Here is a 22,336-nt window from a genome sequence, read left to right on the forward strand (position 1 = left end):
ACTATCTATCCCACGTGCTCGGATGAGTGCTGGAGACTATGTGGGTGCCGGGGGACCCTGCTGCATGTTTGGTGGTATTGTCCATCGATCCGCCAATATTGGAGACAAATCCATAAATTGGTTTTAGAGGTTACACATATAACCGTCCCTGACTCGCCTCTTTACTCACTACTTTCCCGTCCCATTCCTGACACCTCACGCCACCAACGAACCCTAATTAAACACATTTTGAATACGGCTAAATGTCAAATTGCGTCTAATTGGAAATCCGTGACCCCTCCCACTTTGACCGCTACTATTAACGCAATTTGGTTCACATATAAGCTAGAGCGAATTACTGCTGCCCTCCGAGACTCCCCAGTATCCTTCACTGAGACATGGACACCTTGGACCCTACACTTTAATGCTGAACCGCCATTGACAACTATTTAATATTTAATATTTAATCTATACTATATTTATGCCACAAATTTACTATTATACATGGCTCTGACTGGCCGACCTCTCTCTCTCTCTCTTCCCTTCCCCTGTTCTTTATAATCCCCTCCTTCCACTGTTCTCTCTTCTCTACCCTGTATCCTTCTCCATTATGTACCTTGTTTCTTTTTCTTCCCTTTTTTACTTTAATTGATATTTGTAACAGTTTATGTAACCTGTTTACACGGAGGCATGTTTGATATCTGCTAATTGATACGTCTATTGAGCGCCCCCCCTCCCTATCATAATATCCCATTATTATTTTTGATATGCCTTTTACTGTTTACAACGGTTTATTTGTCTGTTTATATGCTTATATAATCAATAAAACATTATTTAAAAAAAAAAAAAGTAAGAAGGGAAACAAAAATAAAAATGCAGTGGGGGTGAAAAAAAAGAAAAATAGTACGTCAACCGTCTTTGATTTTGTTGTTCTCCGCGCTCAGGTGCCAGTCAACAGTCCTGCCTCTCAGCTTTCCCAGCACAAATTCTCTAGTGATACGAGGTTCTCTTCACCTTGCTCTTTGTCACGAGTTTTCTCCGGGTCAGCAACCTTCTTGCAGTGGGACGAGTGGACCCAAGTCTCTCTCTCGGCAACCTTTAGTGCTGTCGTGCTGGTCAACAAAACTTATACAGTCCTTCCCACCTGTCTGCGAGGCAACCTGAGCGTAAAAAATTTCGAATCATCACATAATCCCCTGGCTCAATGTCATGACAATTACTGCTTGGTAGGTCAGGAATCGCCAGTTTTATATTCCTTTGTTGATTTCTCAGTTGCTGGCTCATCCTAACCAAATATTGCACAGTTATTTTGTTATTGCACTTCAAATCATCCTGGGGGTCTATCATTACATGGGGTTGTCGACCAAAAAGAACTTCGAAGGGTGATGAGTTTAGCGGTGACCTGGGAGTGGTTCTGATGCTGTACAACACTAATGGTAAGGCCTCTGGCCACAACAATCCAGTTTCAGCCATCACTTTGCTCAGCTTATTGTTAATAGTGCTCTCCACCTTTGCACTTGCCTGTGGCCGGTATGGAGTATGCAGATTGCTATTAATACCCATCAGTTTGCACATGACCTGAAAGACTTCACCTGTAAAATGGGTACCCCTATCACTTTCAGTCATTCTAGGGATACCATATCTGCACACAAATTCCTGTACTATTTTCTTTGCAGTGAACACAGCAGTATTTGTGGCAGTGGGGAATGCTTCTACCCAGTTTGAAAACACATCAGTACATACTAACACATATTTTAAATTCCTACAGGGTGGTAACTGTATGAAGTCGATTTGTATTACCTGAAAAGGTCCATCTGTAGGAGGGATATGGGATGGCTCCGTTGGTATTGCCTTACCAACATTCTTCCTCAAGCAAGTAAGACATGTCATTGCTTTCTTACCTGCATGAGAAGAGAACCCTGGTGCAGTCCAGTAGGCTCCTACCAGTTTACACATACCTTCCTTACCTAGATGAGTCAGACCGTGTGCCGCCTCAGCTAGACTTGGGAGATATGCTCTGGGGGCCACTGGCTTACCATGTCCATCTGTCCAAAGTCCTGAGGACTCCTGACCATATCCCTTCGCCTTCCAGACTGCCTTTTCCTGTAGGGAACACAAATTTTGCATTTCAATTAACTGTTTAATGTTAACTGTGTTAAATGTCATCAGCGGTGTGATGTTAGTTTGTATGGTAGTGCTTGCTGCTGATTTTGCAGCTTCGTCTGCCCGGCTGTTACCAAGTGAAATTAGGTCTTGGTTGTCAGTGTGTGCTTTACACTTGATAACAGCCACTCTGTCAGGTTCCTGTATTGCTGTCAAAAGCCTTTTGATCTAAGACGCATGCGCTACTGGTGTGCCAGCTGCCGTCATGAAATTTCTAAGGCGCCATAGGGCCCCAAAATCATGCACTACTCTGAAGGTGTACCTAGAATCCATGTATATATTAGCTGACTTACCCCTTGCCAACTCACATGCTCTGGTCAGTGTTACCAGCTCAGCGACTTGTGCTGAGTGTGGTGGGCCAAGGGGTTCAGCTTCTATAATACCTTTGTCATCTACAACTGCGTATCCGGTGCACAGGTCTCCCGATTCCGTCTGTCTGTGGCAACTACCATCAGTGTAAAAGGTAAAGTCTACTCCTTCCAGTGGGTTGTCACTGATGTCAGTTCTCGCAGTGAAAGTTTGGTTCAGGTATTCCATATAATCATGCGTATCAGTGTCTGCACTAAATCCTCCTTCACCATCATTCTCATCCTCCACCCTTTGTGCATGACAAGGCACACTTGGCAAGTAAGTTGCAGGACTTAGTGAGCTGCACCTCTTAATGGTGATGTTTACAGGGGCCATCAGTGATAGTTCCCACCTTGTAAACCAAGCGGATGAGACATGTCTAGTTTGGGTGGAGTTTAGCAAGGCTGATACTGCATGAGGTGTATGGATGGTCAAGTTGTGTCCTAGCACTATGACCTCACTTTTACTTACCAGGAGAGCTATGGCTGCAATTCTTCGCAAGCAAGTGGGGAGAGACCGTGCTACAGTGTCCAACTGTACACTATAGTAGGCTACCGGTCTGCTGGCTTCACCATGTTTCTGTGTTAAGACTCCTGCCGCGCACCCAGTGCTTTCAGTACCATACAATTCAAAGGGCTTCTCATAATCGGGCATACCCAATGCTTGTGCATGCGACAAGCACTGTTTTAGTCTCTCAAACGCCAGTTTGGACTCATCTGTGTGAGAGACCTGTTCTGGTTTATTTGAGGAGACCATTTCTTGCAGTGGTAGTGCCAGTATAGAGAACCCTGGAATCCAGTTCTGACAGTACCCACACATTCCAAGGAAAGTGCGGATCTGTTGCTGAGTTTGTGGCAGAGTCGGGATCCGGTCTGAAGATCGACAGTGTCTAGGTCGACAATGTTTAGGTCGACCACTATAGGTTGACAGTCACTAGGTCGACATGGATGGAAGGTCGACAGGGTTTCTAGGTCGACATGTGCTAGGTCGACAGGTCTAAAGGTCGACATGAGTTTTTCACATTTTTTTGGGGGGGATTTTTTCATACTTAACGATCCACGTGGACTATGATTGGAATGGTAAAGTGTGCCGAGCGAAGCGGTAGCGGAGCGAAGGCACCATGCCCGAAGCATGGCGAGCGAAGCGAGCCATGCGAGGGGACGCGGTGCACTAATTTGGGATCCCGGTCACTTTACGAAGAAAACGACAAAAAAAAAATCCTCATGTCGACCTTTAGACCTGTCGACCTAGCACATGTCGACCTAGAAACCCTGTCGACCTTCCATCCATGTCGACCTAGTGACTGTCGACCTATAGTGGTCGACCTAAACATTGTCGACCTAGATACTGTCGATAAAACGAACCACACCCGCCAGAGTCATGTCGTGGATGGCCTGTATTCGGTCAGTGGTCAGGTGCCTAAGTCCCTGCATCAAGCAATGCCCCAAGTATTTAACCTTAGTCCGACACAACTGCAACTTATCCTTTGAAACCTTGTGTCCTGTCTGGGAGAGATGAAACAGAAGCTGTTTAGTGTCTGCCAAGAACGACTTGAATGAGTCAGAGCACAACAACAAGTCATCAACATACTGTATTAGCACTGACCCACTCTCAGTTTGAAAAGATTGCAAACAGTCATGTAAGGCCTGGGAGAAAATACTTGGGCTGTCAATGAAACCTTGGGGAAGACGAGTCTAGGTGTACTGTACTCCCCTGTAGGTGAAGGCAAAGAGGTATTGGCTGTCAGGGTGGAGAGGGACAGAAAAGAAAGCAGAGATCAATGACAGTGAAGAATTTTGAGGTTGAGGGAATCTGCATTAGGATGACAGCTGGATTGGGCACTACGGGGAATTGACTCTCAACTATCTTGTTTATCCCCCTTAGATCCTGCACTAGCCTGTAACCCCACTCCACACTCTTTTTCACAGGGAAGATGGGACTATTGGCTGTGCTGGACGTCCTGACTAGGATGCCCTGCTGTAGCAGCCGTTCTATGACAGGGTACACTCCTAATTCTACCTCTGGCTTCAGAGGATACTGTGGAATTTTTGGAGCTATCCTGCCATCTTCTACTTGTACTGCTACTGGTGCTACATTCATCATCAATCCAGTGTCCTGTCCATCTTTGGTCCAAAGGGAACCCGGTATTTGCGAGATCATTTCCTCTACCTTTGATGGACACGTGTCTATAACAGTAGAGTGCAGCATTAGCCTTTGAGGGGTGTCTAATATATCTTGCACCTCCTGTGCATGGTTCTCAGGTATATCTAAGAAGACACCCTCAGGAGTACAGTATATGACACACCGCATTTTACACAACAGATCTCTGCCAAGTAGATTAGTCGGAGCCGATGCAGCCAGCAGAAAGGAATGTATGGTTTGCAAGGGCCCTATCGTAACCTCTGCAGGTCTACTCAAAGGGTATTGCTGCACCTTTCCTGTTACTCCCATTGCCGAAATAATTTTTCCTGTGGTCGTTACACCTGTGGTAGAGTTTAACACTGATCTGGCCGCCCCTGTATGTACAAGAAAAGGTAATAAAACACCAGCTACATCAACCATGACCTCAGGTTCACTACCAAGGCCAGCAGTCAATTTCACTTGCTGCAGACTACAGGTGTGGCCTAACCTCTATTGTGTATTGGGACCCTCCTGCCAGGCATTGGCAGCTACCATATGTGCGGGGGATAACTGTGAGTTTTCGGGGGCCTGCCAGTCCCTCCTGGGTGGGTACCTCCTTGTTTCCCCTCTATGCGGCTCATAATCTCTTCTATGTGTTCCCTGTTCCCAACTATGTGTCTGGTAACGTGGTCCGTATTCATGTTTAGGGGGTCTATATACGTTATGTGTCTCATTACTTCTACACTCCTTTGCAACGTGCCCTTCCCTCCTGCAATTAAAACATGTTACCGTCCTTTTCCAATCGTCGGGGGTCTGGGGTTTAGGCTTATGGAACTTCCCTGTAAGAGCCTGTATACTTGCCATCATCAGCTTATCCCCTTGTGACTCCCTGTGCTTACTGATGTTGCGATCATGCTCGATGGCGGACTCTCTTAGCGCAGCCACCGAGATACCTCTCCAATTTGGCAGAGAGGTTTGCACCCTTGTCCTCAGTGCCTCCTTTAATCCATCCATTAGAACAGAGACAGCTACCTCCCTGTGGTTGGCATTCTCCTTAATATCCTCTATCGCAGTGTATCTAGCCATTTCCTGCAGTGCTCTGTGGAAAAACTTGTATGCTATTTCACTGTCCTTCTGTCTTATGGAGAAAATTTTGTTCCATTTAACAACAGTGGGGAAATACCCTCCTAATTGCAGGCTGATTTTCTTTACATTCTCCTGGTTGTACTCATCAGTGAGAGCCACTTCTACATCTAATTTACAATCAGTTATACATTTTGGGATGTCAATGTTTGAGGGTAAACTCGCTCGTAGCACTGTTCGCCAATCTTTATTTGTGGGCTCATGGGCATTGCCCAATTCTTTAATGAATTTCTGGCATCCGACTAGATCTTTTCTGGGATCGGGGAATTCTGACATAATTGATCTCAGTTCTGATCAGGACCAAGGACAATGCATTGCAATGTTCCTGATGGGAGTATCTGACTATCAGTTCTCCCATTGGGCACTGCAATCACCCTGACTGGATTTAATTCAGCCACATCATTTTTGTTTGATTCTATATTATGGGGAGCTATTGTCTCTGCATAATGTATGGTACCGTACTTACCGGTGGACACAACCTCACTTATCCCTCCGCTGGGGGGCATCACTACTACTCTTGGTGGTTGGGCCGTGCCCACCTGAGTATTCTGTGTGGTGGCTGCTAAAGAGAGTGCCGATATCGTGCTAGACTCATCATCCTCCTCACTACCTTGGGGAAAATTCAAAACAGGATACAACTGGCATGGGTTACAGTTAACACATTGATTAATCATTTTGCTATCCTTTATCGATGCACCATTGGTTGTAGCTAATTGTTATCTATATGCCATACGATCACGGGAGTCGAATTTCACAAGCTGCGCTCCTCAGCCAGAGCGTAACAAAAAACCTTTACTTCAATTCGCAATTCTATCACAATTCACAATTCCCTATCACGCTCCTGTGCAAGTCTTCTGTATTCACATAAGGTAGCGGGCCTTACGCCGCCAGGCCTCTACTAATCCAGTGTTTCCACGACAATCCGATTCTTCCAGGTTCAATACAATCACTCCTACTTTCACTCACTCAGATACACTGTGTTTTTCTTTTCTGTATATAAAATATCACTCCCTTTGATGGTTACTTTACCCCAGAGGTAGTACAGTTTAAGCAAAATATTATATTAATCTGCTTTTGAAATCGGATAGTTATGTGCTATTGTATTAAATGTAATCCCACCTTAAATTGAACTATCGTGTGGTTATACTTTGCACCTGCAACTCTACGCAATAACCGTGTGTTCGCAATTCAATAAACCACACTATCTCGATAAAAGTGAGCAATAAAACTACTATCGCTCACTAACACAACCCACACTTGTTCCGTATAAACCTAAACGACTAGGCCAGAACTGGGTTTCGTGTTTTACAATTACACCCTTAATACACTATTTCAAATAAATATATATATATATATATAGAGAGAGAGAGAGAGAGAGAGCAAACAAATGTATCCGATTTCATACAGATCTAAAATGACTGTTAACCTATGGCAACAATATGTGAGAGAGTATGCAAATCTGTACGCTTTGTGTGCGCTTTTCGTGCCAAAAATTACACACAAATTTTAAATAGCTTTTTTCCTGTGTCCTTCCGGTTACACCAGCACCTCTTTAGACTAGACAGAACATACGTGATCTAACAGCACAAACTGGTTTTAACACAATTGAAGGTTATGAAGGCATGCTTCTCCACCCTTTGCTGATAGATCAAAGTCTGTTATGGCCTGTACGTCTGTGAGTATGTGATGAACCGGGGGAGCCCCCAATTGTTAAAGCTGATTAACTTATAGGAAGAAAAGCAATATCTTAAATATATATCTGTTCAGGCCGCTGCGACCGCTAAGTGTGTGTGTGTGTGAAACCCCTAACAGATGCGTACAAGTTGTGTAAGCACACCGTCACACTGTCAGCACGGTGGAGCTACACGTGAGGCAGAGTACACTTTATAACCCCTAGCAGGAAAGGAACACCACACCATTTGTATTTAAAATGTTGGGATCCGACCCACCAACAGTTATTTACTAAAAAGGGGTTACAACAATAATTACAATCATATAAGAGAAAAGGGTTACAATCAATGGATACATACGTTTGTTTCGCCTTCGCCACCCGGTTCCAGTCCTCAGTCAATCTGGGTAGATGACCTTTGGAGAATCTGACAGGACAGGAGGCTTGGCTTTTTTATAATATTCCAAAGCATGAAACAATAGAAACTGTATGCTCTTCTTCCATTGGTTCGGGGGTGGGACATATCCTGTGCACTGGGGATCATTCGTCAGCTCAAGCGGTGGGCGATGGCTGAGTCTTGAGATGTGATTACTGTTGTTTACATCTGAGTTCCCGCCCCAAGACCAGTTAAACCCACCACATTAATTATACATAAATCCGGTATTACGAATAACTTATTGCTGCAATATGCAACAATATCCTCATACCCACCGGATTACTGCTTATGTGACCTTGAACAATATGATCCCACACATGATATGATTATCCATTTCCATCCTTGAGATATACATATATATATATACATGTATACACATACAAACACACACATATATATATATATACATACATACTGTATACATACACATACATTCCTGCTATTACAATTTGTTATGAAATATACATATATTACCATGGGCTGGATGAGTCCAGACCATGTGTATGAGAATATCATTGCTATACAATATATCATACATTAAATGTCTGGTCTGTAATTTGTCAGCTATTTAGTGATTGTACAAGCAAGGCTTGTGTTTTGTGTAGGGTTGTCTTCTTGTTTGTCCTGGCTTCTAGTAAAACAATGACAGTCCAGTATCTGTTGTCTTAATGTACACTTTAAAACAATGGAGGCAACCAAAGGTATTTACCTTCCTCATAGAGTCAGGGTCCATGTTCCATGATAACAAAGCTTTGTGTAAACAAGACAGTCTGATACATTCAAGGCACTGTTTGTGATTGAGTTTCTAGAAGAATCACCTTTCTATACGCATGAGTGGTTTGATTAATTTGTGTGTGCACAGTAACTTGCTATTGAAGAATGTACAGATGGTGTGTGAGTTATGCACTATATGGATAAAATATTGAATATGACTTTTGTGGCTTTTCTATGCGAATGCATATGTTACCGTATTTACTCATACCACGTGCTAATACGCAGGGCTTCACGAGCCAATGTACACAGCATCCGGGTTTGTGCATGCATGGATGGTACGCAACCGCACAGAGTCCACTCTGAATGGTGTTTGCACGTGATTCATGTGGCTATAATATTTTTGACTTCGCCCCTATGGGGATAAAAAGTACATATTTGACGTGGGAAATGAGGCATAACTATATTAATTGTCACAGACCTCTCATTTCCTCACAACAGATCTTTCTTTTTAAGCAGATTCTAGTGAGACGGATCAGCCAACAGACCTTTCACACTACAGCATCCATTCTGACATTCAATTGACAGCTGCGAGTCAAGGAACAGCTACAGCTCTGACTGAATTCTCACAGTCCACTGCATCAGATGAACTCGCCTCATCGCAGAAAATGGCAAACAGATGAAGCAACAACATCTGAGACTTCAATTGGTTGTTGAAAGTGGATTTGCAAAATTTGAGAAGAAACTGGACAACATGAACGTCAGTCGTGAGAAGATTGTGTCCCAAATACAATACAACGCTTCAGGACAAGACACACTGATCGAGTGTATTGTGAAGTTCTTTGCCAGCATGGAATGTCAAACACACAGACAAGCACAGATGGTTTCAAGTTTTCAGCAATCCGCAGCTAATTCCACACTCAGCCAACAACTTGGAATTGCTGGTCAATTTGCAGCTTAGAAAAATCCAGGTTCCTCCGAGCACGACCACAGCTGCATCTTTAGATCCACCGACCCAGGAACCCATGCTGTCAGATGACCCACAAACTGCAGAATTAGACCTCAGGCGAACCCTGGGATTGAGACGTTGTCATTTATCCAGACAAGAGGAGGCCTAGGAAGATGATGGTGATCCTCCAGATACTCAACAGTAATATTTTCTTTTGTTTAATTTTTTTATCTATTAATTCTATTATTTTTCCAAAACTGTTTAGAGTTAATAATTTATTTTTTAATTATTAAACATGAGCAATCTTAATATTCTAATTACTTTTGGTTTGGAATTGTTACCATTATCAATAGTTTGGCTATGTTTAATAAAATATCCAATTGTGTATGTATTGTACAAACTACATTTACTTTCAGCGCTCCTTTTCTTCCTTGGAAAATTCGGGTTGATGGCAAAATCTTAGTGTCACAATACTGACTAAAATCATATAATTTGGTGACTTACCTCTGCCATCTGTCCTGTAACCTGCATGTTTTCTGCTGGATGGGATAAACAGCTCACCAGTATCTTGAGTTCTCTGTGTGCTGAGCTCACTCTCTTCAAACGAGTGCATCTGTATTGATTTACCTGTGTGAATTCAGAACTCAGCAAGTCTCTGCATGGTGTGACTGCATATCAATCATTGAGAATTCTCATGTTGTCCTATACTTCCGTGTCAGCATCCACAAGTCCAGTGGTTACCAGATATACCTTCCTGTGCTCTCAGGACCTGTGGCCATTATTGCCTGTCTATGCACACACCACGCAGGAGTTCCCTCCAAAACCAGCTATGGACGTTGCCATGACAGTTCCTGGTCAGCTGACCTTCTAGGGTCCAATCCAGATTCACTTCTGCATCATATGAGCCGCTCATCCACTCAGCTGTAAGCACTGGGTATAAGTTCCAGGTCTCAAGCACTAGCAAACTGTATGTGCTTTGGTGTCTCTCAGCCTGGAGTGAGCTCCAGAATCTCCTGCTGGTAATAGACTCTGTGCAAGTTACAAATCCCCACACTGCCTGACTCACTAGATGATTTAAAGGGCCATCGCTGCCACTATATCTATATATTGCACTGTTGGCTTCCACCACCAATGTTCCAGTACCAATAGCTGGGCACCTTTCCCATAAAGTATACTGCCTGAATGCCATGTCTGGATGAGTGGATCATTCACTAAGCCAGCCCAATTCTGTCCATTGCGCTCAAGACGAAACCCAGTGTCTAGTACTAGTCACAAATAACCTCAGCCGTGACAGTAAGCACTGACCAAATGGATCCTGCTAGTGGTACTGGGTTAAGTGCAGACCAGCTTCAAGCAGTAGCAGGTCGTCTGGAAGGACTTGAGTTAGTACAGCGTCAGATGGTTAAAGGCGTTACAGGATCTTTCTGCACGACAAGACTGATTCCAGGCGACTCTGGCTACGCCGCCACCACAGTCTGCAGTTCGAAGATCTCCATCATTTCCTCCTGCCTCCTCCAAAAGTTCTAGCCCGAATTCTCCAGCATCCACTTCAGGTGCGTCAACTGAACCTCTTATCCAGATTCCTGATCTGAATGAACTTCATAGTGCTGATGTTAGAAGCGTTTCTTCAGAGAGGTTGACTCCTTTGTTTGTTTATTCTCCGACCACCCGGATTTCTTTTGACCATAAATATGAACAAATAAAGTATTTTCTTCCATTGTTGAAGCAGTTACAAGACCATCTCTTCAGTATTGTACAAAAAAAATAGTTTTATGACTCCCTAGACCCAGGAGGGGGCTCTGAGTGTCCACCCCCAGGAGGGGGCTCTGAGTGTCCAGCCCCAGGAGGGGACTCTGAGTGTCCAGCCCCAGGAGAGTGCTCTGAGTGTCAAGCCCCAGGAGGGGGCTCTGAGTGTCCAGCCCCAGGAGGGTGCTCTGAGTGTCCATCCCCAGCAGGGGGTCCAGAGTGTCCAGCCCCAGGAGGGGGTTCAGAGTGTGCAGCCCCTGGAGAGGCATCCAAGGGTTCAGGCAAAGGTGGGGCATCTGAACTTTCTGTGCCCGGAAGGGTGATAGACCCTATAGCCTTAAAAGAGGCATCTGATATTCTAACCCCAGAAAGGGTGTTCCATGGTTTAGCCCCAGAAGGGTCGTCAACCCAGTGGCTTCAGAAGAAGTATCCATTCTGCTGTCCCCTGATGAGGTATCCTTTGTTCAGGCTCAAGAAGTGGCATCGGAGTCTACTACCTCAAAAGAAATGTTAAGTCTGCACTCTGTGTCCAGTGCTGACCTACCTTCTCCAGTCCCAGCCGGTACAAGGTTTTCCGGACCTATTCCAGACCCATCCACCTGTCCGGATCAGCATCCTTCGATTCCTTTCCGATTCCAGTTCCTCCGAACCCGGTCTGGTTCAATCTAGTGATTCAAGTAATGGGCTCTTGTCAATCCGTTCATTTGATACTCCAGCACCCGTTTACTTTGATGGTGATTATGCTCAGTTCCGTGCATTAGCACGCAAATACCTCACTGAGACTGAGCTAGCATCTTCGATTAGTATAACTCCTGCTAACGCAATTAAATATTTACTACTTTTCTTTAGAGGCAAGGCTTTGGAATGGGCGAATCCTCTCATTGAGTCCAAAGATGTAATTTTAAACGATCTTCCTGCTTTCCTAGATGCAGTTCAACAAGAATTTGCTCCAAAGACAGTGCGTTTGGGTACATCGATCACACAACTTACAGAAAGTTCACCCAGTAGTCAGTTCTCCGATCCATCGCTCTCTAAGCAAGATCAAGCTCTGTTGGATCAATACATCAAAAATTTCAGGAAGGCTCAGAGGACTTCAAAGACAGCTCAAGGACATCAAGCTGTTGATTTGAAAATCGGTTATGCATCTTTTGACTCTATTCATGAATCCTTGTGTAGTTCCAGGTTCCCTGAACCATCGTATGCCACGGATATCATTATTCCTAAGCAGAAGATACCCATGCTTACCTTAGACTTGGACTCAGACTCTGATAGTGAATTTCTTGATGACTCCGATTATGTTATGGGAGGTCCCGTTCTTCCCAGTTACGCTTTTTCGCATGAGGAAGTCCCAGAGTCTCCAGCAAGGTCTACAGGCCTCTGTATGAAAGGACTAGCTTCAGGACAAGATTTAATTTGAGCCTTAGTGGAGTTCTAGCTTCAAAAGCCCAATCTTCTCGCACTTCTGATCCAGGGAAGTATCCCTGTGCAGTTTTTTCCTCAGTCCTTTCTGATGAAGGAGATTCAAATGTTGTCAATGATAAATGGTCAACCTGTTCTGAAGCTGAGGATCAGGAAGACTTCTTTGGAATCCTGCTTAGATTTTCTTTAGTGTTCCCTTGATTCCACTTTTTTTTTGTGTGCAAGTTATTCTTCCAGCCTCTACAAGGGTGTTCAGAGTCCACCCATAAAGGGGGGTACTGTCACAATCCTGACTAAAATCATATCATTTGGTGACTTACCTCTGCCATTTGTCCTGTAACCTGCATGTTTTCTGCTGGCTGGGATATACAGCTCACACGAAACAGAATTGAGCAATCTAGAAACAGAGATAGAGTCATTACAAACAGCATTAGAAGTACACAAACAGGATAAAGAGTACCAACAATTAGAAACGATTTCTCAGAATAGATTAAGAAAGGTAGAAGAAGAAATCATAGCCACAAAGAAATCAAAGATTCTCAGAGACAAGATAGGTAAAGTCAAATCAAACAGGAAACATACCGACAAACACAAGCCCAGCACCATGCTATTACAAACACCAAGAATAGGAAAGATACAGAAAACTTGTAGAGTTTAAAACAAGACACCCATCTACAAGAAACTAAATTTGACATACCAACAGTATATGACTAAGTTACACCACAAAACTTTAATTACCACCGGTAAATTTAACATCCCTGAAGATAGGAAGGCAAGTACAGACAGATCTGACCCGATACTACAATAGATAGTGATTTTTCGACATACAGTATCGCAGAGTACGACAATTATGAGAATTTAGCGGGAGTCTCTTTAGAAAAGGGATTTCAGATATCAGCAAACCTAGGAGAGGTTACCTCTATCATGAATATAGACACACAAATTACTGATCCAGAAACCGTAGAAATATGTGCAGATTATTTTTTAGGGAAGAAGACAGGCCATCTGTCCTGCGAACAGAACCAAGTGACACCACAAAAATGAAAACTGGAGGATCTAGACGAGGATGTAGAGGTGGAGGCAATAGGAAGAAACAAGAGAAACAACAACCTAAAGTATAAACCAAGGGTATATTCAATTTAAGTACAGTTACACTCAGAGATGAACCCATAACACTCTTAAACAAAGGTTTGAAGTTCGCACCCACCAAACAACTAAACAAGTTTGAGACATATTTAGGCCTGCACAGGTTCACGAGAAAATTAACTCTTGCAAAATATTACAGTAAAGGCCCAATCAACACTACAGAACCTAGAGATGTGGACAAAACATACAAACACTCGGATTTGAAGCCCAAATCTAGCTTCTACCAACAGCATATGAGAGGTTTTCTCATAAGTACATTTGAACAATTAGTCACTCGTGACCTAGACAAATTAGAAACAAAACCAAGAACACTAAACCTAACAGCAACAGAAAAGATTGCACTTAAAGATCTCAGTAACAACAAAGATTTAATAGTAAAACCCACAGACAAAGGGGGGGGGGGATAGTCTTGTTGTACAGAAAAGACTTCACGGCAGAATCACTGAGAATTCTCAATGACAAAAACACCTATGAAACATTAACACAAGATCCCACAGGCAAATTCAAGAATAGTTTAAATAAATGACTCAAGGAAGGACTGGAAACAGGCATGCTCACGAAGAAAGAATACGAATTTCTGAACATCACAGATCCCGTCCTCCCAGTATTCTATTATCTACCAAAAGTGCACAAAGACAAACTCAACCCACCAGGACGTCCAATAATATCAGGAATAGGTTCATTAACATCAAACTTGTCACAATACATAGATTCATACTTACAGACATACGTACAAACTCAGAAGTCCTATATCAGAGACACGACTGACATCATCAGAACATTGAGTGACGTCACTTTGTCAGAGGACTATTGGGTCTGCACGAGTGACATCACCTCCCTTTATACAGTTATAGATCAGAAACAGGGCTTAGAGGCAGTGGGTCATTTTCTGTCGTCAGATCCAAGTATGGAAACAAAACAATCACATTTCATTTTAGATTGCATTAATTATATTCTGCAGCACAATCATTTCTTTTTTGAAGGTACACACTACAGGCAGACCACAGGTACAGCGATGGGGACTAGGTTTGCTCCAAGTTATGCCAATTTGTTTATGAGTAGGTGGGAGGTTAACAACATCTGGTGTGGGCACGATTTTGGAGCAAACCTAGTCCTCTGGAGAAGATATATAGATGATATAATCTTCATCTGGCAGGGAACGGAAGAGAGTCTACTAGAATTTTGATACACATCAATTCAAACAACAATAATCTAGTTTTCACTACAGATTATAGCCGATTGCCAGTGAATTTCTTAGACACAACCATTTTTATAGAAAATTTAACCATACACACCAAAACCTATCAAAAAGGCGTAGACGTGAACAGTTATATTTTAAGTACTAGTGGACATCATCCTAATTGGCTGCGGAACATTCCATTAGGACAATTTAAGAGGGTGAGTAGAAATTGCACCAAATTAGAAGATTTTCAAACACAAGCCGCAGGAATGAAAGAACAGTTCTTAGAGAAAGGGTACAAAGAAGAAACACTTGAGCAAGATCTACATACAGCCATGGAGCTAGAAACAAATACCCTCCTCACATACAAAAACAAAGAAGAACCGACTGATAAATTCAAGACAGTTTTTTTTACACAATACAGCACTAACAACAGGCAATTAAAAAAAATACTGTATAAACATTGGCACATCCTCCTGGAGGATGATACACTGGCAAACATACTTCCGTCCAGACCCAAAGTGGTCTACAGAGGAGCTCAAGATTTAAAATCTAAATTATCACACAATCATCTCAAACAGACAGAATTAACATAAAGCACATTAACAGCGCAAAAACTCAGTAAAGGTTTTTTTCTTTGTGGAACATGCGCCTATTGCAAAACACAAAAGTGCAGCACTAAAAGAGTAACCAGTTTTGAATCAAGAAGAACTGGGGAGAATTTTGTCATACAAGAACACATTTCCTGCCAAAGTAAAGGGGTAATTTACCTCATAGAATGCCCGTGTCACCTACAGTATGTAGGTAGGACTATCAGACCTCTAAAAACTAGAATTTCTGAACACATGAGAAATGTAAGAAAGGGATTGGAGATGCCAACCTATCCAATCATTTCAAAGAGATACATGGGAGTAATCCTGCAGGTATGAAGATTTTAGGCATCAAACAATTATCACCCAATTGGAGAGGGGGGGACTTCACAAAACAAATCAACAAAGAGGAATTAAAATGGATATACACACTAAAGACTCTCAAACCATATGGCCTTAATGCAGATAATGTAGTGAGGGCAGTGATAATGAGTTAAATATCCTATACCCCAACCAATTATGAAACGTTGCTGTCTTTAGTTTTAGCTTTAGTTTTTTGTCTCATCCTCATTCATACTTATATCTAAATTATATCTAAATTATCTAAATGATCTAAATTATTCTCTGTTCACACTTATCTCACATTATTATTCATATCAACATCCATTTTCATGCACCACGGTCTTTTTGACATGCCCATATATCCATGAACTGATGTATGTTTATGGATAACTTTTCCACATTATACGTATTAATTATATCCCTCTCTCATTTCATATTATATATATTTTTTACTTGCACGTGTCTTTATTTTACATCTAATTTCGTTTATACTATTGTTATATTTATATTTATTTTTATTTTATTTTAATTTTTACTCTGAATTTACATTTTATGTTATTCTTATTAGATTTATGACTATGATACATCCATCTCCATTTATTTCATTCTAATTTCCTCTATTTCTATTATTATTTATTGTTATTTTATTTTATTTTATATTTATAATTATTTTTATTTTTATTTAGTTTTATTTTATCACATCACTATACCATCAAATTCTGTTGGATTTGAAAGACACTTTGAACAACCCCCCCCCCCCACACCTCTGATGAGGTAATGCGTTTATGGGCTTAAATAGCCCACAGTAAACATGGCTACCAAGGACTCCCTGACGAAGACCCACATGGGTCGATACGCGTAGGAGCAATACAGAATACAGCAGTGTACAACATATTCACTGCTCAACTTGACAGTTAAATCAACTATTCCACACGGCCCAGGAGTTTTTGGCATGCAAGTGACTCTGGAGGCGCACAGATACGAGAACGGAGACTGGGGTTACGTGACCGCAAGTCTCGTCAACCAGGAAAAATATTCTACACCAGGAGCCACAGGATGCACGGTGAAGCCGAGTGGAGACGGATGCTGGGAAACCATCACAGGAGACACAGGTAACAGCTCTGTAAAGGGGGAAGGACATGGCGGACAGTCCCGGTTCGGGTCTCAAAGCTAGTGTCACTTTCCCCACAGAGACAGGACCGCTTCCCGTCGATCTGGCTGGTGGACGGCGTCTGTAGCAACAGGCACTTTCCACTATTCCAGACGGGGGTTAGACAGCGGCCAGTCCGGAGCTAATAGTTACAGATCCCTCTGAGCATTCCCCCCGTTTATCCACCGGGGGTACTCCGTGTACTGCAAACGCTGCTGGAGTAAAGGATCCCTCAAAGGACACATCTTTGCATCTTCCCTTGCAATAGACTTTTTATCATAGCAGAACCACTCATCAATTTGGAGCACGCAATTAACCAGGACTGTGTGGGTATATACAGTTACAGACATTGTTCAAACTTCACAGTGCAATATTAAGGAGGTGGGACGCCACGCTCCTTTCCAGCACATTACCTGGACTCAGTATCTACACTTGTTTTTATAGTTTATTGTGCATGTATTTATACATATTTTTCATATTTTTCTTATTCTTTCATATTTTTTGATTTTGATGTTAGTAGCATTATTCCTATAATATTGTCAATTATTATTATTTTTCTTCCTTTTTCTTCTTTATTTCTTCAATTTTTCTTTTGTGTATTTATAGAACATCCTTTTGTGAATACATCAACACGTATGTAGCTTATCCCAAGATATTTGGTGGTAAAATAAAACAGATATATTACCAAACATTGCAAATTGATATATTTTCATGCGCAGTTGCAAAACCTTATTTCATCATGGGATATACATCTCGCCAGTATCTTGAGTTCTCTGTGTGCTGAGCTCACTCTCTGCTAATGAGTGCATCTGTATTGATTAACCTTCTGTGTGAATTCAGAACTCAGCAAGTCTCTGCATGGTGTGCCTGCATAGCAATCATTGAGGATACTCATGCTTCCCAGATATACCTTCCTGTGCTCTCAGGACCTGTGGCCATTATTGCCTGTCTATGCACACACCATGCAGGAGTTCCCTCCAAAACCAGCTGACCTTCTAGGGTCCAATCCGTATTCACTTCCGCATCATGTGAGCCGCTCATCCACTCAGCTGTAAGCACTGAGTATAAGTTCCAGGTCTCAAGCACTAGCAAACTGTCTGTGCTTTGGTGTCTCTCAGCCTGGAGTGAGCTCCAGAATCTCCTGCTGGTAATAGACTCTGTGCAAGTTACCAATCCCCACACTGCCTGACTCCCTGAATGATTTAAAACATTGCAGTATCCATTGTGCAAAACCACCGCATCACAGCTACTGGGAAACCAGCAGTGCCGACACTGCACTGCACAGCATACGGAAACCCCATTGTACTACCTCAGCTGCCCAGCATCTGGAAACCTGTGTTACTGACATCCTCAGCTTCGGTTACAAGTAATGCTGATGTCATCAGTTTCTGCTACAGGCATTGCCGAAGTCCTCGGCTTCGGTTACAAGTATTGCTGACGTCCTCAGCTTCTGCTACAAGCATTGCCGACATTCTTGGCTTCATGTACAAGTATCGCTGACATCCTCAGCTTTGTCTTCAAATACTGCTGTTGTCCTCAGCCTCGTCGACAGCTATCACACTTGTTCCAGCCAGTGATCTGTGACTTTGCTGCATTGCTGATCCTCCCAGCATTCCGTCAACTCACCAGTTCTCATGTGACTCTCCATTAGGTGACAACCCAGCTATCCATTGCACTGTTGGCTTCCACCACCAATGTTCCAGTACCCATAGGTCACCTTTCCCATAAATTATACTGCCTGATTGCCACGTCTGGATGAGCGGATCATTCACTAAGCCAGCCCGATTCTGTCCACTGCGCTCAAGACCAAACCCAGTGTCTAGTACTAGTCCGGGTTCACAAATAACCTCAGCCGTGACAGTAAGCACTGACCAAATGGATCCTGCTAGTGGTACTGGGTTAAGTGCAGACCTGCTCCAAGCAGTAGCAGGTCATCTGGAAGGACTTGAGTTAGTACAGCGTCAGATGGTTAAAGGCTTACAGGATCTTTCTGCTCGACAAGACTGGTTCCAGGTGACTCTGGCTACGCCACCACCACAGTCTGCAGTTCGAAGCTCTCCGTCATTTCCTCCTGCCTCCTCCAAGAGTTCTAGCCCGAATTCTCCAGCATCAATTTCAGGTGCGTCAACTGAACCTCTTATCCAGATTCCTGATTTCAAAGATCTTCATAGTGCTGATGTTAGAAGCATTTCTTCAGAGAGGTCGACTCCTTCGTTTGTTTATTCTCCGACCACTCTCTTCTTCCATTGTTGAAGCAGTTACAAGACCATCTCTTCAGTATTGTACAGAATATTTCTGAAGTTCTTGGTGACCCTTCTGATATGGTAAAACTCCCCTCAACACCTGCTTCACTGGAAACATCTTCTCTGCTCACTTGCACAAAGGAAATCAATGCTACTTCCTCTGGAAGAACTAAGTCTTCACCACCTGCATTGAGAAAAAATTCCAGTGTAACCCGCGGCCTAAACTTTCCGAAGATGAACGCAAACGTCGCAATCTTTGCTTCTATTGTGGGAGTTCTGATCATTTCATTAGAGACTGTTCTCTTCGCAAGCCTAAGAAAGAGGTCACATCCCAATCTCGCTGTGTCTATGTCCACAAATCAGTTCAAGCGTTCTCTCCATCTACAGTGTCCTCCGACAGAGAATTCAATAAAGACATCCGTAAAGAAGCTCAAATCTATGATTGGGGTCCTAGGACAGGAAGACCCAATTTTCAATTCGGGCACCGAAGGAGGTCGTTAAAAACACTTCTCACTAAAGAGTTTTCTGACTCCCTAGACCCAGGAGGGGACTCTGAGTGTCCAGCCCCAGGAGGGGGCTCCGAGTGTCTAGCCCCAGGAGGGGACTCTGAGTGTCCATTCCCAGGAGAGTGCTCTGAGTGTCCAGCCCCATGAGGGGACTCTGAGTGTCCAGCACCAGAAGAAGGCTCTGAGTGTCCAGCCCCAGCAGGGGGTTCCAAGTGTCCAGCCCCAGGAGGGGGTTCCGAGTGTGCAGCCCCTGGAGAGGTATCCAAGGGTTCAGGCCAAGGTGGGGCATTTGAACTTTCTGCGTCCGGAAGGGTGATAGACTCTATAGCCTCAAGAGAGGCATCTGATATTCTAACCCCAGAAAGGGTGTTCCATGGTTTAGCCCCAGAAGGGTCGTCAACCCAGTGGCTTCAGAAGAAGTATCCATTCTGCTGTCCCCTGGTGAGGTATCCCTTGTTCAAGCTCAAGAAGTGGCATCGGAGTCTACTACCTCAAAAGAAATGTTTAGTCTGTTAACCCCAGGAGGGCACTGGATTTGCATGCTCTACGAGAGATTTCCAGCGTTTCAGCCCCAAGGGAGGTATCCAGGGCTAAGGCCCCAGATATGGACCTGAACTTCCGTCCATCATTTTCTAAGAGTGCATCCAGCACGGTCAAGCTTCTAGGAGAGCTATCTGAACACCCAGATTCCACTTCTACTGATCCAATCATCTCCGATCCCAATCCGGTCCTATCCATCGGTCCGGATCAGCCCCTTTTAGTCAAGCCAATTCAAGTATCCCTGGACAAAATCCGGGTGCAGCCGTTGGTCCAAAGAATCCACGGGTTCCAGCCAGTCTAGGTAGCTCTGTGTCCAGTGCTGACCTACCTTCTCCAGTCCCAGTTGTTACATGCTTTTCTGGACTTATTCCGGTCCCATCCGCCTGTCCGGATCAACATCCTTCGATTCCTTCCGATTCCAGTTCCTCCGAACCCGGTCTGGTTCAATCTAGTGATTCAAGTAATGGACTCTTGTCAATCCGTCCATTTGATACTCCAGCACCCATTTACTTTGATGGTGATTATGCTCAGTTCGGTGCATTAGCATGCCAATACCTCACTGAGTCAGCATCTTCGATTAGTATAACTCCTGCTAACGCAATTAAATATTTACTACTTTTCTTTAGAGGCAAGGCTTTGGAATGTGCGAGTCTTCTCATTGAGTCCAAAGATGTAATTTTAAACGATCTTCCTGCTTTCCTAGATGCAGTTCAACAAGAATTTGCTCCGAAGACAGTGCGTTTGGGTACATCGATCACACAACTTACAGAAAGTTCACCCAGTAGCCAGTTCTCCGATCCATCGCTCTCTAAGCAAGATCAAGCTCTGTTGGATCAATACATCAAAAATTTCAGGAAGGCTCAGAGGACTTATCTTTTCCTCATCTCTTGTCTCATTTTCTTTCCTTCCATTCTTCTCTGTACCTCATTTTCTTATCTTATACTCTTATATTCCCACTCTCTTTGCTCCCTCTCCCCTACTCCTCAGTTATTGCTCTTCTTATTCATTCCTTCCTTGCTCATGTCCTTCATAATCCTCTCTTCATCTTTTTTCTATCTTTGATTGTTTTTGTGTTGATAATCTCAACCTCTACTTAAATTAAAATACTTTTTCCAATACTTTTTCCAACAGGTTATTCTTTATTCAACAATGGAAAGAAGTTGAAACAAGAGGATAAAGAAACTTCATTGCAAGACCCCATAAATTTACATTTTTAAAATGTAATGAAATAATGTTTTAGTAAAATTCCTGAAAAAATATTCAGTTGTCTTGTTTGATTAAGTAATATTGTATGTTTTTGAAACTTATTTTTGGTTGTGTATTGTCACATGGCCATGTTTCTTGTTTTGAACAGCCATGTAACAATACACAACCACTAGAAAGGAAATGTGTGTAAAGTAAAGGTACTGTTTTACAAACAGATGGTAAGGTTAACAATGGTTGTGTATTGTCACATGGCTTTGCCTCTTTTTTTGAACAGCCATGTAACAATACACAACCACTAGAAAGGTTGCCTTGCAGAAGTCCCCCCTCCCCCCCCAAGACCCCCCCCCCCCTCCCCATACACATACGCACACATACACACACTGGCCACTCATACAACAAACAGGAAAATCTAATTTTGTGAACATTTTCTTTTTATCGAAATTAAAAATCTTCAGAATGGATGTTTATTGAAAAAGTAAACTTTTGCAATGATTTGATTTAAACAGTCCACACACAACAATCAGTAACAAGTAGAATAATAGTCTAGACAACATTTTCAGTATCGGGAAAAAAAATTGTTGACAAGTTGACTTCCACTCCCAGCAGCATCATGATCGTCAATTGGCAAAGTAATATCCTGATCTACTAAAACCTCAGGATCAATGTCCAGTGTAATTTTTTTTGCTGACACATATGTTATGTAAAATTGTGCATGCATTTACTATTTGACATACTTTGGAGAATCAGTA

At 42.9% G+C, this 22,336-nt stretch overlaps 1 protein-coding gene across 3 annotated transcripts in view; it reads left to right on the forward strand.

The window, feature by feature from the left end:
* LOC135051049 (NF-kappa-B-activating protein-like) overlaps positions 1-21,409 on the forward strand; it is a 75,958-nt gene extending 54,549 nt beyond the window's left edge. For 2 of the 3 annotated variants that reach the window (XM_063957235.1, XM_063957237.1), the window contains 2 exons: positions 9,090-9,720; positions 12,192-12,279. The gene's annotated coding sequence lies outside the window, so the exon portion shown is untranslated. Of the gene's footprint in view, positions 1-9,089; positions 9,721-12,191; positions 12,280-21,084 lie in introns of those variants that run through there. The other variant, XM_063957236.1, reaches the window with a different exon arrangement.
* The last annotated feature ends 927 nt before the right edge of the window (positions 21,410-22,336 follow it).

The sequence above is a fragment of the Pseudophryne corroboree genome, chromosome 2 (genome assembly GCF_028390025.1).
Source record: "Pseudophryne corroboree isolate aPseCor3 chromosome 2, aPseCor3.hap2, whole genome shotgun sequence".
In the NCBI taxonomy this organism is placed as follows: domain Eukaryota; kingdom Metazoa; phylum Chordata; class Amphibia; order Anura; family Myobatrachidae; genus Pseudophryne; species Pseudophryne corroboree.